Source organism: Leptodactylus fuscus, chromosome 10 (genome assembly GCF_031893055.1).
Source record: "Leptodactylus fuscus isolate aLepFus1 chromosome 10, aLepFus1.hap2, whole genome shotgun sequence".
Lineage (NCBI taxonomy): Eukaryota > Metazoa > Chordata > Amphibia > Anura > Leptodactylidae > Leptodactylus > Leptodactylus fuscus.
In genome coordinates this window covers 31,403,971-31,431,180 of record NC_134274.1, presented here as the reverse complement: position 1 = coordinate 31,431,180, position 27,210 = coordinate 31,403,971, and the positions used below count along the sequence as shown (strand labels likewise).

At 41.7% G+C, this 27,210-nt stretch overlaps 1 protein-coding gene and 1 long non-coding RNA gene across 5 annotated transcripts in view; both read left to right on the top strand.

Moving 5' to 3' along the window:
- The window catches only part of PRKG1 (protein kinase cGMP-dependent 1), a 726,550-nt gene that overhangs the window by 141,500 nt on the left and 557,840 nt on the right, over nt 1-27,210 (top strand). The window lies entirely within an intron of this gene.
- Nucleotides 6,514-6,843, top strand: LOC142183098 (uncharacterized). Its single transcript, XR_012711767.1, has 3 exons — nt 6,514-6,534; nt 6,573-6,612; nt 6,791-6,843. It is a non-coding gene; the product is annotated as an uncharacterized LOC142183098 (long non-coding RNA).

Below are 27,210 nucleotides of genomic sequence, written 5' to 3'. Positions count from 1 at the left end.
TCTCCGAGCGACACATTACTCTGGGCACTGATGCAGCTAAGAATCATGTCTGGTTTCCATGCAAAGTAATATTCAGGTTTATGGAATCCCTCGAGCGCTCTTCCAACAAAACTCTGAATATTAGGATTCGATTGGAGGTGAACTTGCTACTCTGTTTCTCACATGGATCATACCGGGATGAAAAATCTTTGGCCCTTTCGCGAGAAGGCTGATTCAGCTGAAACGGAAAGAGAACTCACCGGGGGAGATTTATCATAACGGGAAATGTTTATAGTCAGTTTTATTGCAGTCTATGTCCGTCATACTTTGGTCCATATTAAAGGGATTCTATCATTAGAATCCCGTTTTTAACCAATCCCATGTCAGAAAAGTTTTAAGAAAGACTATTCATCCCCTACCTTTAGGGTTATTCACATGGGGCAAGGGGGGTGGATTTTGGCGTGGAATCTGCCCCTTCACAATAGAGGTCTATGTAAACTGATGGGGTTCTTTTTTCCGCTAGAGGTTTGTTCCCACTAGCGGAAAAAAGAAGCGTGCTGCCCTTTATTCAGGCGGATTCTGCGGCTTGATTCTTGCGACAGCACCCTCTGGACTAGGCCCATTCATTTGGGCCTAATCCAGAGCGGAAAGCTGCGACGGGATGTCGGTGCACTGCACTGCACCGCGATGGAATGTGCACATGCAGAATCCCAATGTGAACTATCCCTTAGAATTCCTCTGCACCGCTGTTTGGTAGATATCCCGGTTTTCGTTGTTATGCTAATGAGTCTCCAGACTGTATAGAAGGTGTTCCCCCATGCTCAGACCGTACTGGGGGCGTCCCCTGTGCTGCTTGAAAACTCTCCAGTGGCGCCTCCACCTCCGCCACTTCTCCCGCGTCACTGTACGTCTTGCAGGACTTTCCTCCCTGCATTCTTTAAGCGGATTTGTGGATGGAAACCTCAGACATAGCCCGGATGCAGGTGTGAACCTAGCCTTATTATCTGTTGCTCCAATGATGGGGTCGCCTGCCTTTTGGGTCTCTCTATATGGGAAAAACTCACTTGGCAAATTACTGGCCACACCAGTGACCCAGTTACCCCAGTGACCTTGTTTGCCCCACCCAATAACTACAGCACCCTGAATTCTGCTGATGGATTTGCGGACTGTTGCAGATGGATTCAGTGGAACGCCTGGCAAATATTCCAACAATATATATTTATGGTTTCCCAACACTTAGACCATAAGATAGAATATAGCACTTGTTCTACTTCTGTCATCGTTCAGTTGGACATCAAAGTTCTGTCCAAGGTTTTCTTTTTGTGTTGTGTTCCAGATATCCCAGTGGCATACAATTCTAATCTATAATGAGCTTTTAATTAGGGATTAGGAGCTCTCTCTCTGCTGCATTGCAGACTATTAATAACACTGTCTTGGCTTAATTCATTTACAAAATGATCAACCTCCCATCTTGAGTCTTCTGATAATAAAAATTAAAGCCATTGGATCAATTGTAAGGAAAACTTACACCAAAAAGTCTTTTAATACAGTATTCAGGCTTTTTTGTGCTATCCTATGGGATGCTGGGTGACAGACACTAATGGCAACTATTACAGAACCTACAGGGGACGCCACCCGGCTTTCGGCAGACATTGAATGACATATAAATCTGCATGACATAAATAATGCACACAGCAGGAGATGCCATACGGTGCTCCGTACAGCACAATGTACCCTAGGAACAACATCTTTATAATATGGCATCCAAATGTGAAATCCTACTAAATCTGAAGGCGTACAGAGATACAGTATAGCCCCTGAGAGATCAAGAAGTATCTTCTGTACATACTGGAGGTGCAAAGCTGTAATATGGTCATGCGCTCCATCTCGCCCACTTATCTGCTTGTGCTAGTCTGTAAAGCATTTATTAACCACAAAGAGGTAAAGTGGACTGCAGTTATAGGAACACAAATGAAGGGAACTTAAAGGAAGTCCATTCGGCGGATAGCAAGTTACAGGGCAGGAGCAGCTGAGCAGATGGATATATTATTTTATGTGCAAAGATTTTGTAGAACTCAATTTTATGCATTTAAATCTCTGATCATTTTGGAGTCCAGTGGGCGGTCCTTCTCAGTGATTGACAGCTAAGTAGGACCACCTACATGACTACTAAGTTCAAAATTAGCAGAGAGTTAAAACAATAAGATATAAGATATACTGGATTTTTCCCACAAAACTATTAGGTCACAAGTCTGCTAGTAAAATTATACAAGGTACCCAACACTATTTTACAGTGTGGAATTTAGAGCACCTTCAGTGTTTTCACCAGTGCCCACCGCCAAGCAAGATGGACTTGGCCAATCGAGAGCCAGGTCATGATACCAAGGAGTGTCCGACAACAGGTGCACTACCATAATAAAGAACAAAACTGATCGCCTATAGGAGAACAAAGGGAAGAAAAAATCAGCCAAGACCATACCAGGGCTTACCTAGTTGTCAATTCATTCATCTATTTTTAGGAGATGAAAGACTCCATGAACACGAATATGTGTTAGTCATATTTTTCATGGCTAGCACACAGACCCATTATATTATAATGACCCCATACACATGCCCATGTATTATTTAATCTGGGGCAAGACTCAAGACAAGTCCCATACATGTCTATTTTGCAGCCAGGGCTCACTGAAGGATATTAATATATCCATGGAGGCACATGTGGCACACAAGCTGTGCCCCCCGACCCTTCTCCCTCCCCCCCCCCGCATTTCTGCACGCTCTATTATGCTCCATAGTGGCCCCTACACACAGTATTATGCCCTATAGTGGCCCCTGCACATACGATTATGTCCCACTATGAACACCCATAAACAATTATTATACTCTGGAGTCTTTTCAGACCCCAGAGTATAATAATTGAAGACCGAGGGGGAAACCAACATAAAAAACACTGTTACTTACCTATTCCCGGCGCCGCCGCACACTTTGGTGGTGTTGGCTATCTTCAATCACGTCTGGGACGTCCCATGACCTGGGACACAGGCCCCGGTCATGTGATGTCACAAAAGTAGGCCAGAAGCCTGTCTGGAACCTGGAGAGGTAAGTAACAGTGATTTCTATGTTTCCTTAACCCCTCCTGGGCCTCCAATCATTATTCTCTGGTGGTCTGAAAAGACCCCCCGATTATAATAATCGTGTTTGTGGGGGTCGCGCGCCACTTACCGATCCTGGCTCCTGCCTGGGTCGGTAAGTAACTAGAGCCCGTTACCGGCTGGAGTAACTCCAGCCAGTAATGGCCTATTAAGAAAACAAAATGCAGCGTTAGCGACTGTCGCCGGGCCCTTTATGTCCCGGGCCCTGTGGCAGCTGCTACCCCGGTAGTTACACCCCTGCACACAAGTATCATGCATGTGGCGTCCGTGCTGTTCAACTATGGACCCGGTACACGTACGCAGTCGTATGCATGTAATATTAAAGAGGAACAGCACAATGCTGAATTCTGAGAAATAATTCTTCAGGATTATTATGGTATTTCTTGGAAACAAAAGTATTTACTAAAATAGATGTGTCAGGAGAGGCGACAAGTCGTCTTTACATAAGAACCACTATTGATACATAACTTGATGTAATCCACCAACATAATAGAGAGTATAGCGAGCAGCACCATAGCAAGCTGGCATTCTCTGCTTTATCATTGTGATTAATTGATATGTAAAGGTTGTACATAAGAAAGCGTACAAGGAACACAAAACAAGATATTATAAAGAAATATTCTTTGGAATAATACCATCATCTGTTACAATTTATGTGTGCGCTCCCATGAAGAGCAGTAGCATGACTTGAATACGGCATTGCACCGACACAACCTACCGTATTACTGTACGTGGTTATACTCTCGGGTGAGAAGCCTCCCTCTAGGGAGTGAGGTGTAATGAGCATTACTCCAGCTGTTAATTGGATATGATCAGTCCTGTTGTAATTATTGTGGTCGGATGATAAATCTGCAGGTTCATGTAAGGAAATATAACAGGAAAGGAATGGCGTTTTAAGTCAATATCCCGGCATAATTAATAATGATTTTGCAAGCAGTGTTCTCAGATTATAGCTGATTTATACAGGAGAGCGCCTGAGCGCCATAGCTGTGAGCTCTCCAGCTAACTCGCGCAATAAATATTCAGCTCTGATTCTTACACGTTTTGCTATTTTTATTTTACAGCATTTAGTGTAAATCGATCTTGGGAAGGCAGCCGGTGCCATTTTTAAAGGGAACCTGCCACTAGGTCGGAGACCTTTAATCTGCCATGTTGTGTAGCTGAGGTTTCTAAAGATTCCCCGTGGAAACCCGTTGTAGTGGTAGGTAAAATTAGTAAGATTGGTCAAGCGGAGTCGGGGTAGGTGTATAATGTGGGTGAAGATGAGGATGGTGCATTTCACTTTACTGGACTTCATTTAATACATAAAGTCAAAATGGGCAGTTGTGGTAGGGGCAACTTTACGAAACAAACCCCCAACTGATAAAAAGGGGTCATCTGGTTTCTAAGATTGAAGGCCTACCCTCTAATGGCATGCTGGTGGTTTAGTGCCCCAAACCTAGTGACATGCTCATTTTTTGGGTCGTCTTAAATTTAACATGCTTACCATAGAGCCCCCCCCCCCCACACACACTTACCATAGAGGCCAGTGACCATGAATAGGGGAATTCTTCCAGCACCCTCCACAAAACACACAGTAAACCAACAAATTGGGGAGGAGGCTACACTGCCAAACCCCCACACAAGAAACAGTGACGTACAAATACAAGTACAAGTACGCCAACAAATAAGGGGAGCAATCAAAGAAAAGGGAAGGGGGAAGAGAAGGAATAACACACATAGACAAGAGGGAAGGAAGGGAACGAGGAGAGAGGGAAAGGAAGGTCTAGCCTCAGAGACCACGCATCGTACAGTAAGTGTCCCATGGGGACCAGACAGAGAGAGTGAAAGGTATCCAAGCTGTTAATCCGGGTAGCAGTCGGGACTCACTACATCCTTAATGCGGGCCAGAAGCTCAGTAATGGTGGGAGGGTTGACATTCCTCCTATGCTTGGCGATGAGGGTCTTGGCTACTGTGAAGAGGTAGAGGAACAGCCTAGAGGTATTACCACCTAAGTGCCTGGGGGATACGTTCAGGAGATAAACGAGGGGATCTAAAGGAACCCCCTGCCCCTATCACTTTGATGGCTCTTTCCACTTTATGGAACACAAGTTGTTGAGCTTACAGAGGGTTCCCTAGTTTGTCTCTGACTCTATATAGGATTCCTGGATGTTTCCATTCACTTTCAGCAGTATAAATGGGGTCATAGCTGTAGAGCGTTCAGACTGGTCACCCGGGTCAGGGTACCATCGTGGGCTCAACATCTCTTAAGTGATTATCGTTACTTGTGTGAATGGGGCTACTTGGACTCACAGATATATTCTACTGTTGCCCCAAGGTTGCATAAGATGTGTCAACGTTGTTTCTATCCCAAGGAATGTATTACAAGATACAGTTTTCTTCAGTGTGTGAATATACCAGGAAATCTGTTTTCGTCATTTAGCCTCACGAATAAGGATTTTGCAGGCAGTGAATGACACAGCTTTAAGCTTTCCCGTAAATATCAGCACGTTGTAGTAGTTTACAGCAACTTCAGCTGCAAAGTACATCTGCCAGCCCAACGTTTTCCCCTGTGAACTTGCCATATATGTCCCCAAATGCAGCCTGGACAGTCCATGTCCAAAAGGTGCGCTGAGCCATAATTCATCTATTTACTAAAAGTCTTACTAGGTCTTCCAAGGATCCTCTTCTGACATAACAGAAGATATAACCGTGCCCATATATCAGAGAATATGTTCTGGTAAAAAAATCTCTAAGACTAATAATGTTAATTTTCAGCCTAAAATCCAGTGAGTTGCTCCTCCGCTGAAATCCTATTATCTGCCTAGAATCTGTTCTGGGTAAAGGTAGAAGCTGCCAGGGCTGCTCTATGTGTAATTCTATCTGAGTTAGCTGGAGTCGTGTAATATGCTGGAGTTACTGTCTAATAGAGCTGGCAGGACTTCAGTGACGCCGTATAGAAATGCATTCATTCAGTAGTCTCCACATGACCACATATCTCAAGGTATTGATCCAAATCTACTCTGCAGGTTATGCCAGTCACATGTATCTCAATAGCGCTACATGGTGCCTGTTTCTACCATGATATAAAGGGGTGTTATATGGGATACACTGTATATATATGTACCGCCACTACTGGAGGAGGGTATTATTTACTTGCTGCAGGGTAGTACGTGTAACTGAGCAAAGGTTTCCCAGATAATGGTTCAGGGGGCAAGAAAGTGAGAACTACATCTGTTTCTCTACTTACCCAAAGCCAATAGAGCTCACCTACCCCATGATATGAGATATGTGAATATGGCACAAAATATGTGATATGAGATATGTGAATGTGAGATGCGTTGTGAATGTGATATGAGATATGTGAATGTGATATGAGATATGTGAAAGTGGCATGAGATATGTGAAAGTGGCATGAGATATGTGAATGTGGCATGAAATATGTGAATGTGGCGAGATAGGCGAACGTGGCATGAGATATGTGAATGTGGCATGAGATATGTGAAAGTGGCATGAGATATGTGAATGTGGCATGAGATAGGAGAACGTGGCATGAGATATGTGAATGTGGCATGAGATATGTGAAAGTTGCATGAGATATGTGAAAGTGGCATGAGATATGTGAATGTGGCATGAGATAGGAGAACGTGGCATGAGATGAGAGCATGGCATGAGATAGGCGAACGTGGCATGAGATGTGATTTTAGGTAAGTGAATGTGGCATGAGATATGTCATATCAGATATGTGAATGTGGTATAGGATATGAGATATGTGAATAAGGCATTATAGTCCAGAATTTGAGGACTATAAGTCATCAATTTAAAGATTTTAGAAATAAACATGTCAATTAAAAATCTATATTACTTGCAGAATGACATGTATTAGGTTTACACATCGAGGGAGATTTGCTAAGCAAAATGTGTCAGTATTCTTAAAAAACAACAACAAAAAAACCAGTCTTAAAACCTTCCATTTATCACGGCTGCTGTGAATCGGTTACGTGCTCGATTGTCCATTTTTTTGATGGCCAAGTGTCATCCATTTGAAACTTACTGTTCAAATACAGATGAATTACCTTCTTTTTTGTCTGAACCTGCTGATCCGTTTTTAAAGGATGTAACAGATGTAAATCCATTTTACATCTGTTTTGTATTTGATTCTATTGGATCCATGTGTCAAAACGGACTAAGATAAAGAAAGATCATTCATGTCCATTTCTTTAATTGACCATTTTTCTGTCTATCCAAAAAAGGACATGTGAATACACTCATTCACTGTCATTATGTGAGTGAGCCTTAAAGGGAGACTGTCAGCACAAAATTGGGATATAAGTTAACCACAGTACCTTGTAGGGCTATTAGCACACGTTACAATGATGTATTTTTTATTCAGGAGCGCCGTGAGGAAGGAACCATGTTCCGAAACGTGTAGCTGTTGTACATTCATAAATCTACTTTGACGCCCTATGGTTGTTATATGAACCGTTTTTATTGGATATGAAATAAAAGCTAAATTTTAATCGTCCGGTTGGTGCTGAACTTGACCTCTTCACTTGCTTTGGATGACTAACTGCACTGTCTGATGACACGCTGTGTCTGTAATGTAAGTAAAGGTAGCTGGCTTCAGGTGGTAGCAGCCCTACGAGGTACTTTGATTAGTTTATATCTCAATTTTGTGTTGACAGACTCCCTTTAAGTCTACACTTGGAATTGTACCCAGGCAATTGTCTACTGATGGGTGCTGTATCCAAAGGGAACTGACCAGATTTTACAAAATCTTCTACATATAAAGTGTACACTGTCTAATACGTTTAGACCGTATTAGTAAATCTGCCCCATTGGGATTGAGACAACTGCTCCATGGCTTCTCAGTTTTTCAAAGAAGTGATAATGTCTACGCCACTTTTTGGTAAACTTGGAATGGACTCAAATGAGCGGAGACTTTAAAAGGAACCTGTCACATTGATCATGCTGTCCCATTGGCAGGTCACGGATGAGAAGCTGAGCAGATGATGTAGTTTTGTGGGAAACAATTCAGTATTACTTTTATTTTATTCATTTAAAGCTCTTCTCATTCTTGGCTTTGGTGTCCACTGGGCGGTCTTACTTATCACTCTCTGATAAGACCTCCCACTAAACTCCTAAGCTTAGTGTGGTCAAAAATTGAAATGTATAAATTTCAAGTTACACAGAGACCTATGTATCAATCTGAGATCCTCGACTTCATCTATAGATTGAACTGAATGTTACCAGTTCCCTTTAAAGGACCTATTTTTGGTTTTCCCCAGACAACTTTTTTATGGCCTCAATTATACAATGCTTTCTGCGTATTTTTCCACCAACTAAAGGGCCGTCAAAAGGTCCATTTAAGATGCTCGATAACAAGTGACACCCTCTGACTAATATGTTAAGTCTTTTTATGTGCTGTACTTCTAAATAGAAGGAAAAAATAGCGAGCCGTAATTAAATATTTGACAGGTTCCCCGACAAAGAACTCTTTGCAGTTTAGAGTAGAATCCAATTTAAACCATAATAAAAGAAATAGTTGTAATTGCTTGAAAACAGTCTTCGACCTTGATCTTCTTAATTGTGACTAATTTTTTCAATGGTGTGAATGTTTTCATGCCATAGAAAGGCAGGCATGTGGGCCACAGGAGTCTGATTATAGAGAAGACACATTTATCCTTTTGTTCCATTGAAAACTTCAGGCTTGTTTACACTGTAGGAATAAATTGGAGAGAGTTTAGAGTTTTGCCAGAACGTCTTGCATAGTTTTGAGGTCTCTGGTAAGAATTCTACTCCTCCAAGATGCCTACTGTTTACAGAAAGCTAATTGACTCCGATTAGAAAGTTAGTCTTCCTAAGGTGACTGAAGATAAATGTCTCATTAAAAAAATGCACAAAAAACCTGAAGTATCCCAGCAATTTCTCTCTTCATCTCCTCCTTGCGTTACAGTTAATACTGAGAAATGTAGAAAGAAATATTCTCATAGTGTCTCAGGAATCCAGCCATGACTCTCCTCCTTCTTCTCACCATCTTGTGACTAATTATAAGACAACTGGATGGAGTGGGAGCCTCCCTGCTGTGCCATGTCTGCAGTAAGAGAAGAAGATCACAAAGCCCCATCTCTTTGGCCAAGACCTTCTTCAGCAGAAGATAAAACAACTGAGCAGGAGAATAAGCCTTGTGTTCTTTGCAGGATTTTTTGAAGACTATAGAAGTGTCATTCAGAAAATGCTGAAGACTAACAAACTGCAAATACCTTACTGTAAATAGTCACCTTGTAATATATTTTACTATTACTACGGTTTCCTTCTCTACTTTCCTCTGATAAACTGACTCTCACTCTTAAAATTCTGCTATACCAATCTGTAGATGGACTAAAGGTCACATGTCTCAGATTATACATGTTTATAAGTGTTTATACAGAGGCGAAGGAGAGGAATGAGCAGAAGGAGACATAGGTGGCAGAAGAATCACAGGTTTAGTGTGATTCTGGAGCTAGTTGGGGGCTTTGTATCACAACCAAAGTTCTTTATTCACATCAGTAGAGGATAGTAATTCAACCACCGGCTCAGAGAAAACTGCAAACTACAGTTAGAGCCTGTAAAGGGTAATTATGCCTCAAATTTCAGAATACAAGTCATGGCCTTACTACAAAAGTGTGTTTGAATTATGTTTTGAGCATTTATTTCTAGCTTCAGTTTCTTTTACAGCTATGGTTGGTACGATATCTCAGTTTTTCATACAGTAACTTAGGTCTTCAGAAGATCCCAAGAACAATCTCCAAAATATTGGAATACTATAATATGTAATGTCAAGGTTTCTCACTACCCTTGACATATCCAATGCTGTACAGCAGTATACTGTATATCCCCTCTGTAGATGTTATTAACCATGTACTCTTTGAGACTAAGTGCTGTCCTATTATCTAGTAAACGGTCTTTGAAGTCTCTTTGAAGTCATTGTAAAAGACACTAGGCCAATTTCTTTTTCATCACAAATAGGTCATAAACGATAGCTACACTTCTTACATCGATGTCTAGGTTCACAATACCTATGGAGTGAATGCTCAACATATATACTTGGGAATCTTCCAACACCTACCGATGTGTTCACCCATAACCTTTACTCGAATTATATTAAGGACTACAATTTCTTACAAAAACAGTTAAATGCAATATAGCAGCACGCTAGCCAAACCCTTAACCGGATGCAATTCACAACACAACCAGCTTTGTGATGAATATTGCAAAACCGTGTGTTTTTTCAAAGCTGGTCATCTCATGCCATATACCTTGGGATATGTTCAGCCAAGAATGACCTTATAGAAAGTCACATCTACACTATGTGATCAAAAGTATACAGACACTTGGCTGAAAATGACTTACAAGTTCATGGCACCCTCCATCGGTAATACTGGAATTCAGTATGGTGTTGGCCCACCCTTAGCCTTGATGACAGCTTCCACTCTCGCAGACATACGTTCAATCAGGTGCTGGAAGGTTTATTGGGGAATGGCAGCCCATTCTTCACGGAGTGCTGCACTGAAGAGAGGTATCGATGTAGGTCGGTGAGGCCTGGCTCGAAGTTGGCGTTCCAAAACATCCCAAAGGTGTTCTATAGGATTCAAGTCAGGACTCTGTGCAGGCCGGTCCATTACAGAGATGTTATTGTTGTGTAACCACTCCGCCACAGGCCATGCAGTATGAACAGGTGCTCGATCATGTTGAAAGATGCAATCGCCATCCCCGAATTGCTCTTCAACATTGGGAAGCAAGAAGGTGTTTAAAACATCAATGTAGGCCTGTGCTGTGATAGTGCCATGCAAAACAACAAGGGGTGCAAGCCCCCTCCATTACCAATGGAGGGCGCCACGAACTTGTAAGTCATTTTCAGCCAGGTGTCTGGATACTTTTGATCACATAGTGTATATATCTAACATCCCCATAGACCTTTAATACATTTTACTGGTATAAATAATATTTTCTTATGAGCTAAAATACGGTATCCAAACGTGTATTGAATGTTAGGAAGAAATAAGATGTCATATCAAGGGCACCATTTCAATGAGATTTTGAAGTGTGGAAGAGCAACCTAGCGCATACTAAAGTTCAGTCTTTTCTAAGGCTTGTACTTTCTCTGAATCTACTGTATATCATGTGAAAAACGTCTCTCGGGAAAGATATTTTTGGTGAGGGAGAGCGTTTCCAGCCACATGAGCAATGCACTGGTAAAGGTCAGGGATTTCCTATTTTCGAGAAGGATAAGACTTTCGGGAGACTTTTTGTTAATATTACAATAACCCGTATATCAAGCATATATTTAACAGTAAAGAGTTTTATTGAAGTCCCTTTCACTTAATCCAAAGTAAATGCTAGCGCCTGATGAGTTTCTGTTCTCATGTCTTGCCGGGGTAAAGACACTTGTGTTTATGAAGAATCATCTGTGCGGTGAGTTTGTCCCCTCTGGAGTTATTGTTGACCGAGAACGTAACACGAATTAGTCGCTCTCTGTTAGTCGTTCAGATGCTTGGTTAAGAAAGGGAAAAATACCGGTTATCCTCTTGTCTCCTTCGACGTGGAAAACTATTAGCAGCTCTGTTCAAAGTGTTACTTCTCCACTCACAATAGGAAGAGACGCCAAAGAAGAAGTCCTGATGTGACAAAATAAAGAAGTCCTCCTATAATGAAAAGTAAACTCCTGGCGTAATACTTGGACAAATAACAGAACAGTTTAAAGTTGCTCCCTAGAAGAAGATAAACATTGGGTAATCTCCAGGCTCAACGCAGTGTAAAAGCAGGCGGCCACGGAGAAGATTATTCCATACTTACTGTCTCATTTGATGCTAATATTTTATTTGTACATTTGTAACGCCACTCGATACGTTTTTCTAGAGTACGCCGATATTGTCTTTAAAGGGATTCTACCATTAAACTACCTTTTTTTTCTAATGAACACGTCAGAATAGACTTAAGAAAGGCTATTCATCTCCTACCCTTAGACGTGGTCTCTGCCGTGGTCTCCAGTTCAATACAGGAGTCTTCCGGCGGCCATTTTGGGGTGGCCTCTATGCTCTTGTATAGAACTACAAGAGCAAGAGAAGCCAGAAGAGGTGGAGTTGCTGCAGAAGAAGGAGGTGGTGCAGGAAAGAGCTCTCTGGCAGCAATGGGGATACGCTCATCGGCCTTTCAGCGTTGGGGCCCGCCCTCATTGCTGCGGAGAGCTCATTTGCATACCGGTTAAAACCGGTATTTCTACGGAACGGCGCGGCGGAGACCACGTCTAAAGGTAGGAGACGAATAGCCTTTCTTAAGGCTATTCCGACGTGGTAATTAGAAAAAAAAAGTAGTTTAATGGTAGAATCCCTTTAAGCCTAATGCCACTAAAGTGCATGCACATTGTATAGTTAAAGGGATTGCGTCATTATGGACACTAGAACTTATTCCCTAGCCACAGGTCAGGGGATAAGGATCTGATCGTGGGAGGCCTGACTGTGATAAACTTCCTTCTTGCGTGACTGGTGGTCCATTCACTTCTATGAGGCCGCAAGCGTTGCCGGAGATTAGCAGTGAATGGGGCGCCTGTCTTCTGCTGGAAGGTCCATAACTATAAAGCGTCTGGGGCCCAATGCAAAATCCATACCAAGCCTCCACCATTGAAATGTGAGATATTGGTGTTTTCTTATGTGGCATAGGGAGTTTGGGTGACTGGGGTGCTATTACCTCTATGGAACTAGCGCTAGGTTTAACGCCTACTCTCGGGTTTCGGGGATCCGAAAATGGAAACCCAATCCTCTTAAAGAGTGGTTACCTGTGGAAACCTAGTTTCCATATGAAAAATGCGGAGAGAAAAGTCCTGCTTGCATGGAAACCAAGCACAGTAGGTGTGAAACTAGTCTTACAGTATAGTTAGTCTTCTGACAGAAGAAGCATTAAAGGGGGTTTCTGATGATAATCATCCATTTTGTAACTGACAGATGCCAATGCCATTTCTGTGTCCTGCACCCATAACAGAGGTCTATTGGCCACCATGCTTCCTAATGGGGTAGCTTCTGGATCTTGCATGAAGACAAACCCAGAATCGAGCACTAAAAGCACTCCGTCTATTAAAACCAACTTGATGTAATACAAATCCACTGTTCACACATGGAGAGAGAGGTATCTGCTTACATGTTTCGGATTAGTCCATGCTCATAGCCTCTGGCCCTTACTTCCAGGTTGAGATCCACATTTTTCAGACCGATAATGTTCTATAAATCAACAAGGTGGTGATACCTCTTTATGTATGGGTGCGCCTTCTCGTGATGAGCTTTTTAGGTGGGGACGGGGGTGTTATGTTCAACACTTTTGTGTGTATTTTCTATAAAGCATTACAAATAGTTATTGTGTTTGGCTGATTATTGTTTCATTTCCTGAATACAGAAGAGCCGGTGACTCAACATGCAGTCACACTCCATAACGCTATCTACTGAGCGAGTTATTAGCGATCGTTCCGTACAGTTCTATGAAGCTCAGTTTATGATAGTGTTGACATGCAATAGGTATTAACCCTATCCTATATGACAGCTTGAGGAACTTCACAACAGTCAATGTAGACCTTAACTAGTGCCTAGAAGACATGGTCTATGATACATTTCATTTACAGTGATTTGTCGGGTCTTCTAATCTTTAGGGAACACTTTGAACAAGTTTGTGGCGCCCTCCATCGGTAATGTTGGAATTCAGTATGGTGTTGGCCCACCCTTAGCCTTGATGACAGCTTCCACTATTGCAGGCATACATTCAATCAGGTGCTGGAAGGTTTATTGGGGAATGGCAGCCCATTCTTCATGGAGTGCTGCACTGAGGAGAGGTATCGATGTAGGTCGGTGAGGCCTGGCACGAAGTCGGCGTTCCAAAACATCCCAAAGGTGTTCTATAGGATTCAAGTCAGGACTCTGTGCAGGCCGGTCCATTACAGAGATGTTATTGTCGTGTAACCACTCCGCCACAGGCCGTACAGTATGAACAGGTGCTCGATCGTGTTGAAAGATGCAATCGCCATCCCCGAATTGGTCTTCAACAATGGGAAGCAAGAAGGTGTTTAAAACATCAATGTAGGCCTGTGCTGGGATAGTGCCACGCAAAACAACAAGGGGTGCAAGCCCCCTCCATTACTGATGGAGGGCGCCACGAACTTGTAAGTCATTTTCAGCCTGGTGTCTGAATACTTTTGATCACATAGTGTAGTAGGTGACTATACCACCTATGTCGCAATCTTTGAGGATGCCTAAAAAGATAAAGCATTTTGCCTAAGACTTTAGTGGGGAACGGAATGAACTACGACTAAGCCCTCTAATTGCTAATTAGTTAATAAGTATAAGTAACAAGTATCGTCATCCTGAATCTTGTTTGCTTCACTACCCGCTAAGCCAGAACTTCCTTATCTATTTGTCTGTACTCAAAGAAATCAGGATCAAATTGGTCATCTTTGGCTATAAGCGGAATAGAACTGGCCGATATTCTAAACTAATATAAGTAACAAATACATAAACTAACATAATATATATTTGCTAAATAATATGTCTGCTTCTCACTTCCTGTATTTCTCGCCCTCTCTCTGCTGAACAGAACAAACACTTCTACAGATCAGATAATCTGCAGATTCTTGTACAGAATGGACTCTGTGTTATCTGTGTGATTACTTAGAGAGATAACAGACCGGGCTTTATTAGCAAAGTACAGTTATCTGAACGGATTGCCCTGCTGGCACTGAGGAAGTGACGTCACTTGTCCTATAGGTCCATGGTTATAGCAACGCAATGTAAACAATGGGAGGAATAAGTTCACATAGCAGGCAAACAAAGCAGCATTTCTAAAGGAATCTATTTAGAAAAAGGCTTGAATTTACATAAGCTACCAGTATAGATAGGATCCCTGAGATTGGACAACCCATTTAAGCTGTTTTTCTCCTCCTTCCCTTTACTCAGACTCTTATCTCTAATAGTAACCTATCCATGTCCGGCCTCACTCATAAAAGTCTATGGAGACAGGAGGAGGATGTAATTCATTTATTGCCTCATTCTGTACAGTAGTAGAGTATTATCGTGTTAGATATGGTGCGATTAGAAGAGTTATCTCCGTTATGAAGTGTAGCAGAGCTTTTGTGTGTTTCTTTTCTAGTCGTCAACTCCTCTCCATAGACTGCTATGTCAGCCTGATGAATTGAGAACAGCTTACTGCACTCACAGGGTAGTCATAGATAAGATATTTCTCGGAAACTATGATGAGATCTGATATCTCAGCATATCTTACATAGATTTTCCAAAATATAATATCACTTTTGTAAATCAGTGGCCCTGATAACCTTAAAGGCAATTTAGCTGTGTTTGTACATCATTGCTTGATCTGGACATATGGAACTAGCTTATGGACCAAGAAGCAATGGAATAGTAGTGGGAAAGGGTCAGCCATGTATGACTTATTTTAATCAAGCTGTATAGTTCAACTATCCACTTCAAAGCAACCTCTTTATAGTTGGTCCAGATCCCCTATATAGGTGCAGCACCGAATTTTTGCTTTAGATTTAGTTTTGGCTCTTTGTTCAGTATGCACTTTAGTATATGATGTCCACAACCCTGGGCTTTATATGTACTAGTGGTCTGATAGTCGGAGATACTTGGTCTGTTAGGATTATACTGTACAGTATATGGCTTCAGCCCATTGGCAGGCAGTTGTATTATCTTCTAATTATGCTTTGAAGACAAGATCGGAGTTTCATGTGTTTATGCAGAAGGCTCTTCATACAGTTTATTATCTATGAAATGCAGCCCTTCAGCATATACAAGTGTTAATAATGTATGCTTATGCATAGAAAATCACAGGCAGGAGCCTCCTTATATAGCGGCGCAGAGCTGATTGATAGGTAAGCGGTATCCATGAGAACTGATTCCAGTAAAACACTTGCTGCAATTAGCATATCGGCCTTAGCATTTTCAAGACTTTTAAAGGAATATGGATTTTCATATGTTGACTATTCATGTGTAACAGATGCAAGTCGCTTTCAGCTGCCACTGACCAGGATATTGAGGCTTAGGCTGGTCTTACACGGCCGTAATGTAAGTCCACAAATGGTCTGCAATTGAGGGTTTTCAATTGCAGACACATTATATTCAATGCGGCCTCTTACACCAACAGATAAATTGTCTGTGGTGTGGCCGGGCCACAACCGTGGTCCGCAATTTATAGAACATGTCAGTAAAGGCCGTGAATTGCGGCACTGCACGGACTCTCCTAATAGAACTCTATGGGCGAGTGCGGCAGGACACGGACGTCTGCGGAGTCTATGTTGCCGATCAGCAACTTGTGGACCGTACATTCAATACGGTCGTGTAAGGCCAGCCTTACCGTGACAATATTACCTTCTGAGCAGCAATGAGTTAATGTATCTTAGAGGAAATCTGGTATCCTATATTGTACCTAATTGTATGGTGGTCATTTGTGGAATAATACTAGTTATACTCTGTATTATGTTAGCAAGTTTTATGTTGTGGACCTGATGGGCAGGGGGCTGTGTGTTTTGTCACTTTGGGTAGGTAATTGTCGCAGGACTGTGGGTTGGTGGGCCAAACCATTGTCTCCGACTCCACAGACTGAATCTGACTCCAACTCCTCCATAAATGATTGACAACCGTGGTCAGACAAAAGCAGCAAAACTACTCTTTCACAAAAATGCTAGTGATGGAGCTCCTATGAAAGTATATATGTAACTGTACACCTAATCAGGGGCATAACTTGAGTGGGTGCAGAGGGTACAGTCACACTGGTGCCCAGGAACCTTAGGGGGCCATATGCACTGGCATCAGTATTGAGATTGCAACTTCCATCTGGCCCATAAGCCAAGGAGACCCACAGATTACACTAACCACAATAAGGCTGATAGTATATGTGGGTGTCCTAGAGGGTAGATCTGGATGCTGAGAAGAAGGACCTCTTGGTCCAAGCCACCATTCCACCTTGGAACCTTACTATGATATCAGGACGATTCAGGTTCATGCAGATTCCCATCCTCTTCGTCCTCTTCCAGCACCCAGAATGACATCAGGGACCACTGCGGTCGTTGGTTGGGCTTCAGCAGTCACGTTGGTCGTTGCAATGTCGTGATATGTATACACCATAGCCTTTGTATTGTCACATGAATATAAGAGTTACACAATACAAAGGCAGGTGATAGTGGGCGGTTTGGAATATTGCAGCTGATGCACTTCATTTAGGCACGACTATATAAAACAATGATCGCTGCCATCTTTACATCACGGTATTCTCGCCATTGTGATTTGTTCCAGCTGGATTACCATTTCCAGAATTTTACAAGTGAATTCTTGATATAATCATAGGGACAATATTGCAATGCAGCCTTTGTCTATACCTCCATATAACCGATTCTGGCTTCCTTCCCACAGTCACTCATTTGTGGCCTATTTTCTTCCCCCAGGATGCCTTCTACGGAGTTCGCTGCAGGCGCTACCAAATGTTGCTTTCATTTAAGCATTTATCTTTGTAGTTGCAAACAAATATGTTTGATGGCATTATAATTTGTTTATGCAAAGACTGTCATTCTTTCTGGAGTTTTTTCTAATGATTACAAATAGATTTTACATATTTCCTTTATAGTCGTGTTTGTGGCCACTATAGTATGGGGCTGTGGAGGACAATAGTTACATGAATGGTTGGATATGAGGCCAGCAAATGAACACTAAGAATTTTCTAGAAAATAAACTTTGTGTAAAAAAATGAAACCACAAACGGTTTTGTGTCTGCAGCTCCTGTGCATTAACTGTATGTCTCCATGGTAACAGACTACAGACACACTTTCTGTAGTCTCGGCCTGCTTTTATATTGGCATACATCTATCTCTTATGTCTTTCTACCTAAGAAGCAGGGAACAGGGATTTTAAGGGATTGTGACTTCAGAATCAGACTATACCTGGTTTGTTTGTAGTTACCAGAAAGGCACGGGAACTTAATACAGAATAGGAACTGTATTATAGGGATTCTATCATTGGAATCCCTTTTTTTTAACTAAAACCACATAGAAATAGCTTACGCCATAGTTACATAGTAGATGAGGTTGGATAATGACACCAGTCCATCAAGTCCAACCTATAACCCTACAGTCCCTACAGTGTTGATCCAGTGAAAGGCAAAAAAACCAGGAGGCTCATGCCAATTGGGAAAATTTGTTCCCGACTCCAAATCTGGCAGTTGGTATAAAAACCCTGGATCAACGTGTCCTTAAAATTTAGAGTCCATAACCTGTTATATTGTTCTATTCAAGAATCCCCTTCTATGTTTCTGGTGAAACCTTCTCTCCTCCAGACGTAGTGGATGTCCTCTTGTCACTGTCACTGGCCTAGGAGTAAAAATATCCTTAGAAAGTTCCTTGTATTGTCCCTTCATGTATTTGTACATTGTTATTAGATCTCCCCGTAGACGTCTTTTCTCTAAACTGAATAACCCCAAGTTTGTTAATCTATCGTTGTCCTCCAGTCCACCCATTCCCCTAATTATTTTGGTTGCCCGTCTTTTTCAAGTTCACTTATGTCTGTCTTGTATATCGGGGACCAAAATTACGCACAATATTCTAAGTGCGGCCGTACCAGTGTTTTGTATAGAGGCATAACTATGTCCTTGTCATGAGAATCTAGACCTCTTTTGATGCATCCCATAATTTTATTTGCCTTGGCAGCAGCTGCCTGACACTGGTCATTAAAGGTAAGCTTGCTGTCCACCAAAATCCCTAAGTCTTTTTCACTGGCAGTCTTACCCAGTAATTTACTATTAAGGACATAATTAGAGATGAGTGAACAGTGAAATATTCGAGATTCGATATTCATTTTGAGTAGAGCCTCAATATTCGACTACTCGATCAAATATCGAATCCCATTATAGTCTATGGGAAAAAATGCTCATTTCAGGGGAATCCACTATACTAAAGGAGAGTCACCAAGTCCACGAGTAGCAGGAGGAGAGTGTTTAGGAGGAGCGCTGTGCAGTTAAAGCGCAGGGACCTCATTATAGTCTATGGGGTCTGTGCGCTTTAACTGCACAGCGCTTGCAGTTGCGCTGATAATAAGTAAGTTCCCTATAACCACAAGCTGCCAGCTCTCCTGACTAGCAAAGATGAGCCTGCGGCAAATCAACGCTGGTTCTGCAGCAGGCTCGTCCTTGCTAGTCAGGAGAGCTGGCAGCTTGCGGTTACGAGGGAGCTTACTTTTTCTTCATAGGAATGCATTGACCAGCGTTAATTGGCCAGTGTACAGCATTTGGCCAATCAACGTTGGTTCTGCCAGGGGTTCGTCTGTGAGGAGGCGGAGTCTAAAATCGGACCACAATGGAGACAATTGGTAAATTTGCTTTTAGATGCACAAAAATATATATATGTTTTGTATCCCCTTTAAGTCAGTGTTATTTCATTAGATCAGGGGTAGGGAACCTTTGGCTGGCTCTCCAGCTGTTGCAAAACTACAACTCCCAGCATGCATACTTGCTCTGCTGTTCTTGGAACTCCCATGGAAGTGAATGGAGCATGCTGGGAGTTGTAGTTTCACAGCAGCTGGAGGGCTGAAGGTTCCCTACCTCTGCATTAGATTAAAGAGATTGTCTGAGAATGTTTGTTTAATCCCGGTTTATAGCAAGCACGTTATTAAAAGCAATTGTTAGCTATTCAATCCCCACCAGTATCTCTACACTAGTACTCAACTGTAGCGATGATATCATGTACATGCACATGGCGGTTGTAGAGGCTCAAGGATGTTCATGACATCATCACCGCAGTAATAGTAAACAAGGAGGGAGGGAACCACACGACTGGAGTTTCAGAGTAGTCGAGGCCTGACTAGGTGAGTAGAATTTTTTGAATTTTTCTATTTTATAATTTTTTCAACTATGTTCTTCTTCAGGTGGAATATGTAGTCTATTTGGTGGAGTTGTGTGCTCCGCATGGTCTGTGGTCTCTATCCTAGCAGCCTTATGGCGTTGTATTTTTTGCTACGTCTAGTAGAATTTTTTTTTATTAATAGGCTTGTGGCTTTGATATATAGCTATACTTAGGACTCTGCAATATACATGACAGTCTTTCAGTTTGCAGCCAGTTTTTGGCACCCAGACACTGCAAGTCCTTACAGTAACATGTCTACACAGTACATGTGTTCTGGCATCTGATTTTCCATACAATGGGAAAACCCAGTTTAATGAGCTGTCTTGCTCGAAAACTCCTTTTGACATTTGTCTAGGCTTTGAAGCTTTACAAGATTATTACTGGGCGCGATGTACGATGAACTTTGATTGAAATCATCGCTGTCTAAGATACCAAGGCAAGAAGACATTACAAGCCCGGCCTCCAATTTTTTTTGAAGAATGGCCAATTTCCCTTCCCAGCTTCTCCAGTCATGTCTACAGCGTATAAATATGCAGTCTTCGGAAAATGTCACACTGAGAATATTGTGCCATGCGTTTAATGACTGACTGCACAGCGGCATTTCAAATCTCTCCGAATACTTGAAAATTGTCACGTAAAAGTCTGCTCCATTTTCCGTCCGGCTAGAAAATAGCATTACTTATCCTAATATATCAAATGAAATCTCTCCTTCACTGGTGCCAGTTTTTATTGGCTAGAATTAGCTTTTCTCTAGTGTATTAGTTGTCAGATCTAGATGAATACGGAAGATGATACAGATTAATGATGGTGAAATGACGCTTACTCTCTTTTATGATATGAAAGAAGGCAGAAGAATGCAAAATTCCTTGTTAAAGAAAAAAAAGTATTTTGTGACTCAGTGGTTAATATAATTCTATTATAACTTGGCTTTGTTGCTTGTTATAATAACATTTGTAATCTGGTATTGTATTGTATGTGCGGAGTGATAGCTTTGAATGCTTTAGCATATTTTTTAGCACAGATAAGTGATTTACAATCACATACAAGTAAATGTTGAGCTTTTTCTGAAAATGTCATAGATGAGACACATGCATTCTGGAACGTTGTATATGTTTTGTCAATCCTGTCCATCTATAGATGTGTTCTTCCTTACCTTGGCTATTGGTTAGACATACTGTTAGAAATACCAAATACAGTATAGAACGGACAGTTAGTCCCGGGCAACCAGACTTCCTGAACACTGAGGCAAAACAGCACTGAGCATCCAATGCCCTCCAAACCAAAGCAGAACCAGGCCCCAGAGGTCTTCACCAGAGCTACTGATGGTGGAGATGGACTGGTAAATTCTGGGATCCAGAACCACAGCCGTCCATAGGGCGTCACACGTACAGGGCACCCCAAGTCACAGCAGGACTCAGAAACCTGAAGACCACTCACCTAGGTGGGTGTAGAAGCAGACGAAGCTGTTCACTGGAGTAGAGTGCAGTAATCTGAGTTCAACAGAAGATGGCAGAAGCTAGCTGGGTAAGTAATCAGGAGGTCACGCAGTTTCTAGGGATGAGACAAGACGTAGTCAGACAAGCCGGGTCATGTGGTACAGAAGGATGGAGCAATCGGGTAGTCAGGCAAGCCGAGTCATACACTGGAGGTCACATGGTACAGAAGGATGGAGCAATCAGGTAGTCAGGCAAGCCGAGTCATACACTGGAGGTCACATGGTACAGAAGGATGGAGCAATCGGGTAGTCAGGCAAGCCGAGTCATACACTGGAGGTCACATGGTACAGAAGGATGGAGCAATCGGGTAGTCAGGCAAGCCGGGTCATACACTGGAGGTCACATGGTACAGAAGGATGGAGCAATCGGGTAGTCAGGCAAGCCGGGTCATACACTGGAGGTCATGAGGTACAAAGACGTAGGTCAAGGAGAGGTGGTCTGGAAGGCAAGCAGGGTCATTCACAGGAGGCAAACAACAGATACACAGTAGGAGGGCAGAAAACGAGGTCCGGGGCAAACGGGATAACGTAGCGCGGAGCTGATTCTAGGTAACTGTATAATCCGCTGCGAGCCGGAACTAAAGTCAAACTTAAATGGACTTCAGCTCGCCCCCTGACCCCCTGAATTGTGTTGCGGTCCCAGGAGGAGACCAGCAACCTCCGCCGACTATTGTGGAGTTCCAGTCCTCCCCCTGAAGGGCTTAGAAGTGCTGGATCCAGACAGACAGAGGAGCAGGCCAGCAGCCTCCATGCACTGTAGTAGAGGTTTGGTCCAGCTCCTAACACAAATCCATAGGTATATAGTGAGAGATGACCAGCCTTGAAAAAAATATTATTTCACGATACTCTATCACAAGATATCTACCCTTTATGCCTAGTATTTATGTGTGGCCACCCAGTGGTTGTGATGTTTATTGCAGTCTGTCCATGGATGAAGTGCCTGAGCTATGGTGGGGGCCCTGTTTCTATCCATTAAATTGCATTTGCGGTCTCTTTATTTTGCAAATTTTTATAGTTGGGTAGCATTTGCTTCTATGCTTTATGTAAGTTACATTACCCCTATTATTGCTCTTCACTAAAAAAAAATTGCACGATCAACTAGAACTTAAGTAGCCGGTGAAGCGAAATCCCTTCTAAGCATATTTAGCTTTTGTTTCTATGTATACAGGAGCACACGCTGTGCAATGTGTGTGACTTATTTGGCAGACTATTTCTTTTGTTGCAATTGGATGTGATTTTCTCCAATAAACCTGTGTCACCTTGCACTGCTCTTTACCAGGCCTCTTTATCACAGGCTGGGCTGACTGCCAAACATATTATGTAGCCATGCTTTGCTCCAGACAGACACCAGTGTTATTTGCGTGTTATCAGCTAAGGGCAGCATTACCAGGGTGCGGATTATTGGGTTATATAGGTAAACAGGCTCGATTGTAATTCACAGGCAAATGTAATTCATATAATGTTACAATTGTACTGTAATATCTTCAAGTAAGAGGAAAGTTAAATATTCTGATTCAATATTGTCTTTGATAAAGTTTCTACTGTAGACCTATAGTTGCCAAGGACCTCTAATTTCACTTCCAAATTTTGGAAATATGTATCCATATACAGTGCTTAAATTGGGAATTTTTTTGGGGGGGAATGCTCTCTGCCCCCTCTCCTCCGAAGACCCTGACCGACTGACCGATGACCACCCCTTCCCCTGTTTCAGACAACACAGTATAATAATCAGAGACCTAGGACTGTACGAGGATACAGAAAACACTGTTACTTACCTCTCCTGTGCTCTGGAGCACTCCCTGCAGATGTCGGCCATTTTACATGGAATGCCGGACGTCACATGAAAAAGGGGCTTGCGTTGTAATGCATGAGGACACAAGCCCACGGCCCATGTGATGTCTGGTCCATCACCAAATAGGCACAAAGCCATCCTGAGCCAGGAGAGATAAGTAACGGTGTTTTTCTATATTTCGCACATTCCGCTTCAGACACATTTGTACTCCGTTCCGGCGCGTTCTGACCCAATTTAACCACTGTCCACATATATTAAGAAGGGCCCTGTTCTTATTATAAAATGTAATGTTATCAGTGAGGAATTCAACTTTAAACAATTGTGAGGAGGGGGCACAAATTTGGCTCTATGACCCAATTTCTTATCCCTTTGTAGGCCCTGTACTATAAGGGACTAGTCAGTACTAGGCCACATTTACGCAAGGGCCTTATTGTAACCATATGGTCTACCTCTATGGTGCTTACTCCCTTTATACAGATGTGTCCATCCTTATCTTTGTTCAAGATATTGTAAGATGAGTGAGATAAGATGACCAGTGTTGAATTTGTTAAAAAATAATTTTACCAAAGTTGGTCTTCTTGTGACTCTTATCTTCAGATATCTTGAGCCAACAGTCAAGATAAAGAAGGACATTCTCAATTTTAGATGAAGTATATCTCTTACTTAAAGCAAATTATAATTGGATTGCACCTATGTAAAACAAAAATATTAATAACTAAATTCATTTTCATAAACACAAAACTTTGGTTCTGTACCTTCGAACCTCGCTGTCCTTTTATGTGGTTTGCTTACATCGACTAGGAACAGAGGTTTTGTATTGCAAAGTATAGCCGTCTTTCAGTGGACAGCCATTCAAGTATTGTAGAATAGATTGAACTTGATACATTAATGCCATTCTTATAATAATGAATTTGATGGAAGCAATGATTAGAACATGATAGATTGGAACTTCAACACTGCCGAGGTTAACAATAGCCAGACCGTAAATGAAAGACTTCTATTTATATGAGAAGCTTAACTAATATATCTTCAAGGGCTTCCTAATCTCGGCGGGATTCTTTTCTAAAGGCTCTTCTATACTTTCATATAATTGTGGGCACATTGCTAACATAAAGCCTGGTTCCATTTTACCAAGGGGTAGGGGGTATTGTAAAAATTTAACTAACAATCTTCAAACATTATACAGCAATAAATATATTAAATGGGTTTTCTGGGCAAATGATATTGATGATCACAGCTCAGCTCCTATTTAGGTTAATGGGACTTAAGCTGCAGTAACCCAGCACAGCCTGCTGCTGTCTGCTTCCAGCTCTGTTCTCTGTATAGCAGCTTCAGAGAACACCAGATGGCTGGGGTGTTGGACCCCAGCTGATAGGAGATAGATAGCCCATACTAAAGATAGGTTATCAATATTGTTTGCTTGGAAAACCACTTTCAATAATATCTATAAACAGTAACAATAGAACAACTCATACATACTATCAAACTGATTTTAGATCGGACATCCTTGTGACCTGATGGATAGTGTTTTCTCGAATATCTGGTTTTCTCTTTGATTTTTAACCTCCTAAATGTAGTGTTTATGGTTATAGTTGTTGTATCCACCTAGCTTGTCTAGTAACTGATGGTTCTCCTATATTTACCCTTTAGTGTTCCTCTGCTATTCCTCCTAAAAATGTACAAATACATTGATAGCTGGGTGCTACCAGTTGGGGGTGCATTCATGCAAATTTTGGCAATGTCCAATTAGTGCTGACAGTGCTTGACTATGTAGTGACATAACCCTTTGACAAGAGGAGTGGTGATATTCAGTTGTCAATTTTTTTGCACAATTTTATGAAGTATAACGGAAGAACTGTATATTGGGGAGTTTTCAAGAGAGTTCACGATCTCCTGCAAGAATATTCACCTGTCGTCGTCATGTTACATAACTTATTACACTGATAAACAATATATCTTTGTTATGTAGATTTGGAGATGAACAACTTTAAATGAAGGAGTTGGTGCACTGTGGGTGGATCTTCAGCTACCTGGAACAATGTTCTTGTCACTCAGACTTCTATCATCTTCTGCCTTTGCTGCCCTATGCACTAAGGGTTGATCCTGCTACTGCTATGTGATCACCTATCCTACTTGAGAAGCAAGTTCCCTGGGCTGAAGGCTCATCCATAGTGCACCAACTTCAAATCAACTTTAAAGTGATATGCAAATGACAAAGTGATAAGCAATTGTTCCTGTACCTCTTTTTGGATTGTAGCATCATGAAGTCGGTATGTCCAATGGTGATCTTGTGGTGCTAGGCAATTCTGAAAGAGGCCAGAAGAGCATGTGAATGTGGACTCCCAAAAGAGGTGTGGAAAGTCTATGCACTTGACAAAGGGCCCTCACCGCCCCAAACGCATTGTGTTGTTTATATCAATAAAAGTTGTTGTGAACATACCAAGTTGTTCCTCCATTCCTTGGCCAGCAAGCTCAGTCCACTTTTTCAGTTCATCCCTTGCATCCACTGCTTGTGTGTGCCTGGTTTTCCAGTGACTTAAGTGGTACTCGCTGCCACTCTTGCATTTGGCCAACAATTATGCAGTTTTTGTTGTTGTGACACTATCACAACAGCGGTGAGAGGTCAACTGGTCTGATTTACTTACAATATTTGCCTAGTTCCATCTCAATATGGATCTACACTGTAGTGTCGCTCAGTGTCTTGCCCATTTTTTGTCTTTGTATGATGAAAAATGGATTTTCTCAAATACGCCCAAACTGACTTTCCGATTTTTCTAGATTTCTAGATCTAGACCCACTGAAATGGAGATTTTCAAATTCTTTGTCATTGATATTATTTTATACCAAATAGGCTACATCCACAATATAATTTTTTTTGTAGAAAATAACGGCATACAGTATATAATAATTGAAAAAAAAGGGATGTTGACCAACTTTTCCGGCCACTTTTGTGCAGACCCGCCCTGACCTATTCAGCTTCGAGTTGACTATTCTCGTGTTCTCATTTCCATTGAATAATCTCTCAGTTTGCCGTGTCTTCACCCATAATTAGCCTTAGGTGGATTTACTGTAGTAATATTTATTCCCTGGAAGGAGTGTGATATTTTGCCAGCAATAAAAAGTGATGACCATAAAGGGTAACACATTCACTACAGTGATTACTACTGACCTTTTCGTCACGATCAAAGGCTTTATTGTACTTCTACGTATGACGGATAATTCACCCCAAACACACGGAACAAAATGCCAGAAGCAGTATAGTAATTATAAAAAAAAATTATTGAAGTCATAAATCTACCGTATATAGTGCACAGTAGTAGTAGGAAGGGGAAACTCCATGCACGTCGATAAAATATGAGCGTACTTAGTGCTAAGAATTAATGTAGACTTAATTTGTGCTGACTTATTGTATGTCACTTGATTTATCTTCTCTAGACTACTTTGTGTAGCCATCAAACTATATCTTCATGGTTCTTTGGCTGCAAAAATTGTTTTAATCCATTTCAATGAATAATAATAATAAACTTGAATTAAAGGGACTCATGGAAGATTCCATACGATCTGCAGGCAGCATATTATAGAGCAGGAGGATCTGAGCAGATTGAAGAGAGTGGAGTCTAAGTGGACGTAGAGACCCCGAGACTGACCTTGACGTCTTAATGAAAGTCTATTGGTAAATTGCAGAAGTAGGCTGAACAACTTTTACTTTTAGCTGGACAACCCCCTTTGACAGGTTCCTTGAAATATTAAGGATATATATTTAATCCTAATAAAAACCCATAGTATATAGAAAGAGAAATGTGTCCCAGAAGTAATTATAAAGCGGTTTAGCAGATTTGCTCATATATATTGTGTGTATCTAGTATTCGGATCTGGCTGCTGCTCTAAATC